Source organism: Callithrix jacchus, chromosome 1 (genome assembly GCF_049354715.1).
Source record: "Callithrix jacchus isolate 240 chromosome 1, calJac240_pri, whole genome shotgun sequence".
NCBI classification, from domain to species: domain Eukaryota; kingdom Metazoa; phylum Chordata; class Mammalia; order Primates; family Cebidae; genus Callithrix; species Callithrix jacchus.
Window position 1 is genome coordinate 76,682,815 of NC_133502.1, and position 9,976 is coordinate 76,692,790.

Here is a 9,976-nt window from a genome sequence, read left to right on the forward strand (position 1 = left end):
CAAAGTGTATGAAGACATCTATGTTATGTATTTTGAAAATCTACATATTTGTAACAATTTAGAGTCGGAATATGGTCCCATGCCCCATTTTATAATTAAGGAGGAAAGAGAAGCCAGCAATGTTGAGGAATTTATCAAAGGTAGCATTGATATTTATCAGCCTAAGGACGAGACCTAGATTTCTGAACTTATAAGTCAGTATTCCTGTGACATCATTCTCCTTTCTAATCTGTGGTTTCTGTTTTGTCTGCTCTTCTTTCTTTTAACCTCATTACTGTACTTAAAACATAATCCAGAATCAATTTGCTCTGTTTCTAAAAAATACCCTTGTCAGCTCTACAGATGTACCTGGCTCTGTCAGTGCAGGATCCTGCCAGAGCATGATGGAAGGCTCTGTCCCAAAGGAGTACTCAAACTTGTGGTGCCGGTGGAATGTTAGGGAACACTGCAGTCAGCCGACACATGAGGAGATCTGCTTGTGATTACCAGAAAACTCTGGGGAAACTGATGGGTTTGGGAAACATTTTTGTAGGGTTTTGCTAAAGGAAAAAAACAAGAGGAATCTGGTATATGTTAATTGACAGATTATTCCAGAAGAGTGTCCAAAAATATAAAATATAAATTTCCAAATTCAAGAATGTCTAAAATATGAAACTTTGCTGGGATGCTTTTGTGCATTGAGCTAAGAGACGACATCTGCACTCAAGCCAGATTCAGAAGTGTTTGACGTCAACAGTCTCCACTTTCCACCCAATTCCCACTGCATCCTTCTCTGCCTTCTTAATGTGGGTCTCCTGAACTAGGTTAGGGGCCCAGATTGTCTTGATTACTTTTGTCTTTGATTAAGTTTACTTGAAGTTATCCCATGTTACACTTCACCAAGCTGGTGTGGTGCAGGACTCCACGTGGCCCCCACCTCTGTGCAGTGGGAGAACTTGGGGCAAAATAAGAAAGGAGGAACTAGCCTCGAGCCTAGAAGCATAGATGTTTCCAAGAGGAAATTGTCATCAACATGTTCTGCAAAGGAAAATTGTGGACCTTCTTTGAGTGAAGGGAAAAAGATGAAAGTAACATCCTTGGAGAAATTTTGCTGCTTGGGGTAAGGGGAGGGCTATCTGGGGGGAGCTGAAGTCACGGCATCTGGAAGGTTCCCCCAGTCTGCCTCAGTCAAGGCACATCTTGACCATGCCACAGCTTTCTGGACAGCTTACCCTGGGATGCAGCCCAGATGTTCCCAGCTGTGGGAGCCAGGCATAGGCTGGGAAAATGCAGCAGGCCCATGAGGATGTCAACCACCTACTTCCAATGTCAGCTGACCTCTTTCCATGAGAAACTCAAGACAATAACAGTAAAATGGACAAATGACTTTAAATCTGTTCTTTTTTTCTCTGCCTCTTGGCTGATAGTTGCAGGTGCCTCGATTTTAGAACCTGTGGCTATTTAACCTTGATTTCACAACTTAGGTGTAGCAGATGGCTAGGTACCCGCCCATAACACACTGGCACTCAAGGTCAATGGCTTGGTTTCTCACCATAGCTATCTGGGATCCTGTGGAAGGTCTGCTCTGGCCATTGTTCTGCTCATGTGTCATGGGGTTAACTGGCCCAGGGGCAGCCCACCTCCAATGGCATATGGACAAACAACCCAGATGGGACAACTCGAGCTGTGTCCTACAGAGTACCAGCAAAATAGAGCCCCAGTTGCCATCAATGGTAAACAGGTCATTAGCACACACTGAACAATGCCCCCACAGCTTCCATTTCTCCTCCTCCACCCTTCTACCAGTGCTTCCTGGGATCCCTGTTTAAACAAACAACTTGCTCTGAATCCTTACCTGAGTGTCTGCTTCTGGGGGACCTAACATAAAATATTAAGTTTCTGTTATTCAATAAATGCTCATCGAATGCTCATGCACCTGATGAGCATTTATTGAATGCTGAATGCTAAGAATATAGAGAAGGAAAGAGTAACACTAGAATGAGTAAGGTGCAGTTGCTCAGTCCCTGTCCTCAGGGTACTTGCATGTGTTTTAAAGGTGATAAAGGCAGATACACAACATATATCATGATAGAAAGTAAAAATGTCCATAAAAGAAGACTAGATGGGCATCTATTTCCATTCTACTACATGTGGTTTACCAGTTTTTCCAGCACCGTTTATGGAATAAGGTGTCCTTTCCCCAGTTTCTGTTTTCGTATGCTTTGTTGAAGATCAGTTAGCTAGCTGTAAGTATTTGGCTTTATTTCTCGGTTCTCTATCTTGTTTCGTTGGTCTAAGTCCCTACTTTTACACCAGTACCATGTTGTTTGGTAACTGTAGCATTGTGGGTGTAATTTGGATTAAGGTAATATGATGCTTCCAGATTTGCTCTTTTTGTTTAGTATTGCTTTGGCTAGGTGGGCTCTTTATTGGTTCCCTATGAATTTTAGGATTATTTTTCCTAGTTCTGTGAAAAATCATGAAGGAATTTTGATCGGAATTGCACTGAATCTGTAGATTGCTTTGGGCAGTATGGTCATTTTCATATTATTGATTCTTCCCATTCACAAGTATGGGATGTGTTTCCATTTGTTTGTGTTATTTGTGATTTCTTTCAGCAGTGTTTTAAAGTTTTCCTTGTCGAGATCTCTCCCCGCCTTGGGTAAGTATATTCCTAAGTATTTTATTTTTTGCAGCTGTTCCAAAGAGAATTGAGTTCTTAGTTTGATTCTCAGCTTGATCATTGTTGAGGTACATCTGCGCCACTGACTTATGCACATTGATTTTGTAACCTGAGATTTTACTGAATTCATTTATCATATCTAGGAGCCTTTAGGATGAGTCTGGAAAGTTTTCTGGGTATACAATCACATCATCAGCAAACAGCAACAGTTATCCTCTTTTTCAATTTGGATGCCTTTTATTTCTTTCGCTTGCCTGATTGCCCTAGCCAGGCCTTTCAGTACTATGTTGAATAATGAGCATCCTTGTCTTGTTCCAGTTCTCAGGGGGAATGCTTTCAACTTCTTCCCATTCAATATGATGTTGGCTGTGAGTCTGTCATATGTGACTTTTCTTACTATGAGGTAAGCCCCTTCTAGGCCTATTTTATTGAAGGTTTTTATCATAAAGGGATGCTGGATTTTATCAAATGCTTTTTCTGTATCTCTATTGAGATGATCATATGGATTTTGTTTTTAATTTTCTTTATGTCATGTAACACTTTTATTAACTTGCATATGTTAAACCATCCCTGCATCTCTGGGATGAAACCCTTTAATCATGATATATTATCTTCTTGATGTGCTGTTAGATTCAGTTAGAGAGTATTTTGTTGGGGATTTTTGAATCTGTTTTAATCTAGGGTATTGGTCTATAGTTTTTGTTGCTGTTATATCCTTTCCTGGTCTTGTTGTTAGGGTAATACTGGCTTCATAGAATGATTAAGGGAGGATTCCCTCCTCCTCTCTTTTAGAACTAAATCCCCACCTCTCATCTTTTTACCAGGCTTGGTCAGTTCCTAGAGACAGTAAAAACCTCATCTGTGAACTGCTTTTTAAATATAAGCTCACACCCCAATCACCTTCTCTATCCGGCTCTTATGCTCCAAGTTGCTGTTCACCTGGCCTCTGTACTCCACAAGGGGTGAGTCCCTCCTAACTCACTGTACTTGCAAACGAATGGGTCTGCTCTGTATTTCATTTTATGTATTGAAGGTAGAAATGAGGTCTGTTTGCGGAGAGAGACGGGCAAAGAGAGGGAAGGGGGAAGACAGAAAATGTCATGAAGAGATACTTATTGAACACCTAATCTCATGTAAGACACTATGAAGTTGTACACAGATAGTGCAGAGAGGTTGGAAGGCACTAATAAGAGACACAAAGTGCTTACGCACCAGGCACTGGCCTGCAGATCAAACATGACGTCAATTCACTTTATTCCTCACAACACCCTGATGAGGCAGGTGCTAGTATTGCAACTGGCCTTTTATGGATGCAGTAACTGAGAGACAGGAATTTCAGTAATTGCTTGAGTTCACAAAGCTAGCAAATGGCAACGCTGTCTTTGAATCTTTGTAGCCCGTGCTGCAGAATCTATGTGCATTAAAACGATGCTCTGGGTAGAAAGTGACCAACTTCAGGGCATGTGACCACTCAGTAGTAGCTCCATCAAAGGGTCAGCTGAGAAATAAGAGGAGACAAAAAAATCTTTTTAGCTACTTGGCAAGAAAATTACATAAAAGGAAATCTTCAGATTAGTGTCGAGCTCTCCTCTTTCTGGGGAAAGCCTACTCCTTATTATCTTTTATTGGTATCCTCATTACCATATCAAATTAAGAGTTGACATTGGGTCACCCTTCTGCCACTTTGCCCCAAGCCTTGCTCTCATTCAGCCAGGTTAAACCGTCTCCCTTAATTACCAGCTGGAGCTCAGTCCTGCACGAGGAGAGCTGGGATGATAAATTAAAACAAGGAACCTTTGTTTGGTGCACGCAGTTGGGCATCACAGTCACCTTAATTATGCAATGATGTCACTCTCGGCCGAAGGGAAGTTCTAAGGGCTTAATCACTGGGAGGCCTGGGAGGCCGGGAGTAATGAGCAATGAGCATTGTTGCATGGGTGCAATGCACCTCCTCTCATGGGCAGAGGCAGAAGCAGGGGGCAGGGAGTCAGTGGGAGGAGCCCTTTCTTCCATGAGGGAGGCAGGGTAGTGTAGTAGACCAAAGCATGGGCATAGATGGGTTTGAGTGTCAGTCCTGGCTCCAGCATGACATAGCTGTGTGTCCTTGGAGAATTCCCCTCAGTTTGCTCCAGCTAATGGAGTAATGATAGCTACCTCGCAAGATCATGAGGAGCAAATCAGACAGTGGATTTTAGTGTCTATGACAGTTTCCGGACAAATTAAGCACTTGGTGTTTGTGTCACAAAAGGAGGGAGATACTCTTTGTCATCAAGAATATCTATATTACTACCCCCAAAAAAAGCGCAAGGGGACTTTCTGCCATTGCCCAGGAATGTCCTAAGACCTGGGCTTATGACCCTACTGTATGCTCTTGGCAAGTTACTTCATCTCTTTGAGCCTCAATCTCCCCTTTTGTAAAATGGTCCTAAGACTTGTGAGGCATGACTATGAGATGATGGATGTCAGAGAACCCCACACAGCGCCTTCCTTTATTTCCAAGTTGGGATGGGAAACAACTGTTTGGAAACACAGCAAGCGGGGCCCACGGTTTCTTACCAACCATGTGAAAGTTTTATCATAACCAGCTTCCAGACCAAGCCTTCAACTGCCCTGCTTCACCACCCTCTCATCCCACAGAAGCGTTGCTGTTCGCCTTCTGTTTCCTCTTGCTAGTTCATGGGCTGCTGGAGCTGAAGAATCCCTTTGGCCCTGGTCTTTCCTTCCCACTGCCCTGCTTCCTCCTGCAGGCCTGCCCCGGCAAGGTGAGCCCTGCCCCTCTTCCTGCTATAGCTGCTACTGCTGTCCCCTCTCACCACCAGCTTCCATTGTCCATCTTGTCACCCACCAGATGAATCCCCACTCTCCAACCTCCTCCGCGTCCTTACTCTCCTGGCCCCAAGTTTTCTGTTCTGCCCAAGAGCAGGCAGGAATCTTCTTCCTCAGTTTGGAGGTGAGTGAGATGCAGCTGCACCGCAGCCTCCCACTCTGAGGTGGACAGAACAACCACTCGGGGCCGGGCGCGGTGGCCCACACCTGTAACTGCAGTACTTGGGGAGGCCAAGGTGGGAGGATCACTTGAGGTCAGGGGTTCAAGACCAGTCTGGCCAACATGGTGAAACCAAGTCTGTTCTAAAAATACAAAAAATTCAGCTGGACATGGTGGTGCACCCCTCTAGTCCTAGCTACTCCAGAGGCTGAGGCACGAGGATCGCTTGATCCTGGGAGGTGGAGTTTGCAGTGAGCTGAGATCATGCCACTACACTCCAGCCTGAGCGACATGCACACACCCACACTCACACACACTCACACAAATACATATGCAGTCACGCTGTCACACACACTCTCACACCCATGTTCTCCCCACACAGACCCAGACACATCCACACGCTCAGGTAGTCACGCTCACATACTCCCCCAACACACACTCATATACACAAACACATTCCACACAATCACACTCCCACACATACACACTCAGTCACACACACAGACATACACTCAGGCATTCACACACTCATTTACAGTCACACACACTCACATGGACACCCATGTAAACAGACACATGTTCTCTCACACAGACACACTCACACACATATACACACTCACATACATACACAGATGTACCTACACACTTAGGCACTCTCACACACACACACTCATTTATAGTCATACACTGTCTCACACAGACACCCATATAAACAGACACACATTCTTACACAGACACACTCACATACATATAAACACACACACACATATATGCACTCACACACATACACATACACAGATGTACCTGCACACTCAGTCACACACACACAGACATACACTCAGGCCTTCACACACACAAACACACTCATTTACAGTCATATACTCTGTCAGACACCCATATAAACAGACAAACATTCTCTTATATAGATACTCTCACAGACAGATACACACACATACACAGTTATACCTACACATTCAGTCACTCTCAGACACACACACTCTCATACAAACACACTCATTTACAGTCACTTTCTCACACAGACACATTTTTCACAGACACACACTCATACACATATACACACACATACACCTATATACACATTCATGCAGTCACACACACGCATGGTGCACCACCAACAGATGAGGGCCCCCAGCCTGTCACGGAAGTTTCTGGAGATGACTGCAGATGTGTTTTTGAGCAGCGTGGGACAGGGCTTGGCACCCCAGCAGCTGTGAGCCATGTCACAGTGATGACACAGCAGCTTCATTGGATCCAGAGCCACTCTGCTGGCACGAGTTTCTGGGAAATATCTCTGCCACATAGACAAGGCCACCCATGCAAACTGCTGCCTTCCTGCTGATCCTCATCCTGTTTATAGCATCAGTCCTGTGAAACAAATGTTTTCAACCATACATCTGCAAGTGTTCTTGGCATGTGCGCACATTCTTTTTTGGCCTCGGTATGCAATACCCGCCTTGGATAGTCCTAATGGTATCAAGGAGAAGATACTCTCAACTGCCACAAACACTGCTGAGCAGGAGGCGGAATCCATGCTGGTGGCAAGTCATGTCCACATACAGAAATCAAAGGGGGTGGCTTCCATCAGACCACTTTCTGATGTGCTGGCTAGGGGAGATGTGTTTCCCACAGGGATGGAGTGGGTGGATGGGACAGATCATGCCCATGGTTGCACCAGTTCTTCTATTCCAGAGCCTAACACTTTATCATGTCAAATGGCGAAAATATTTTGTTTTCTACCTAGCTTGGGGACTTCCCGTTCTGGCAGGGATTACGTGGATGCCAGAGCAAGCTGTCGGCCCAGGAATGTGAGCAAACTGGCTGTGAAGGGAGCCCTCAAGGCCCAAGAAGCTGCTGCATTTTGAATATGAGAAAACTGTTCTCAGTTCTCTTTTTCTTGGGCTTTACAGGGATGCAATTTCCTGCCTTGTAAATATGACATTGAAGGTAGATTTTGCCAGAATTCTGTCTCTGATATGAAATTGCTCAGTCCTCTTAGGAATATCTTTCAATTGCTTGTGAATTAGTTTCTTCAGCTAAAGAGTCAGCAGAAAACATGGTATTTCACCCTCCGCTCACCCCCATGGCAGCTGTTAAATATACCTCCTACCCCAACCACACCGAATCCAACCCCTCAGCCCTCTGTGCTTTTGCTCATGCTGTCTTCCCCGCCCAGAGTAGCCTTCCTTCCCTTTTCTACTTCCTTTTAGGTGCAGCTTATAAAAGCCACGATTCAAGTGAAGTCTGCCTTAACCATTCCAGAAAAATTAAGTTACTTTCCTATATTAGTTTGCTATGACGACCATAACAAATTTCCTCCAACTGGCTAGCTTAAAACAACAGAAATGTATTCTCTGAGTTCGGGAGGCCAGAAATCTGAAATCGAGGCATTGACAGGGTCATGTTCACAGCAGGGATGGAAAGTCCACTTTTTCCAGTTTCTATCTATAGGCATTCCTTGGCTTGCGGCTGCATCACTCTAATCTCTACCTCTGTCTTCACATCACCTACTCCTCTGCATGTCTCAAGTCTCTGCATATCTCTTATCAGGACATGCATTTTGGGATTGAGCACCCACCCAGGAAATCCAGAAAGTTCTCATATCAACATCCTTAATTGATTACATCTGCAAAGACCCTTTTCCCAAATAAAATAGTATCCTTTGGCTTCAAGGATTTGGACCTAGGCTGATCTTTTCCAGGGCCACCATTCAACACCCCCACATATACCACAATGCACACGGCAAACAAAAATCCATCACTAAATTATAGTACTTATCACACTGAGTCATCAAATATCCTTCCCACTTTGATAGTTAGGCCTTTGAGCCACATAGACTCGATTGACTTCTCCTTTCAAAGTACAACCTCACTATGTGGTTGTTGCAGTAGAGTCAGTAATAAATAAAAAGCGAGCGTCTCCTCTGCCCCAAATCCAGGTGCACTGTCACCCTCTGCTCCATCAAGGTGGCCAGGGCAAGCAGTTTGGTGCGTGTTGGCATTTGGCACTCAAGATAAAAACTTTGTCTGTGTTTTAAATCTACCTCTGCTCTAACTAGCACAGGGTTATTAAATCAGTGCTACTTACCACCAATGCAACTAGCAAATGAATCTTAATTGTAAATGCAAAAACAGCACAGAAATTTTGTGGCAGCCCTAAGCTATTGGTGTTGATCAAATGATACAGAGTAAAATCATTTGTGTTTTTGCATGATAATTTAAAATAAAACACATTTTAAGTTTGCAGATGGAGGTGTCAGATCTCTACAGATATTCATACACCCCATTTGGAAAAGCCCTTTGTAAAGTCTTTCTCCTGTCATTTGCTTTCCTTCAACCTACCTTCTCCAAGGAGCCTGGGGCTTATTTAGCTTTCACCCCACCCCCACCCCCCGTCAATTTCATTGCCTCACTATTTTGAACTCAGCAGGTTTATAGTACGTCTTCACATCTGTCTGGGCAAAATCCTCCCTACCACCCCATTCGTATTCCTAATTTTCAAGTTTTTATTCGAAATTCTTACACATTTGTACTTTGATAAATACTTCAAATCAAGAAGTCCAATTCCTAAAGTCCCACAGAAAAAGAGGAGGGATTCTGATGAGAAATGACTTTCCTGTAAGCCATGCACAAAGGAGACTTAAGCTATTAAGTCTCAGGCCAGGCACAGTGGCTCATGCCTATAAAATCCAAGCTGAGGCTTTGGGAGGCTGAGGCGGGTGGATCACGAGATCAGGAGTTGGAGACCAGCCTGCTCAACATAGTGAAACCCCATCTCTACCAAAAATACAAAAAAATTTAGCTGGGCATAGCAGCTGGCACCTGTAATCCCAGCTACTTGAGAAGCTGAGGCAGGAGAATTACTTGAACCTGGGAGGTGAAGGCTCCAGTGAGCCAAGATCATATCATTGCATTACAGCCTGGGTGACAGAGTGAGACTCTGTCTCAAAAAAAAAAAAAAGATATTATTAAATCTCTCCTCCAGGAACGTGATTTATTTCTCCATTTGTTTCTACCTTTTTTTAAAAGTCTTTCAACAAAGTTTTAGTTTTCATTCTTATTCAATTTATTCCTGGTGATGTTATAGTTTTTGTGTCCATTATAAATGGAATATTTTTTCTATTCCTTTTTCTAACCAGTTATATCTATGTCAGGATAAAGAACACTTGCATTTATGTATACAAACACAACTACATATACCATATCAAAATCTTACAGGAATTCTAAATGGTTTTTAAATAATTTTTCACATTTCCTAGGAATACATTAATTTTCTGAAAACAAAGCTCATTTTGAGGAATCTTAATAATA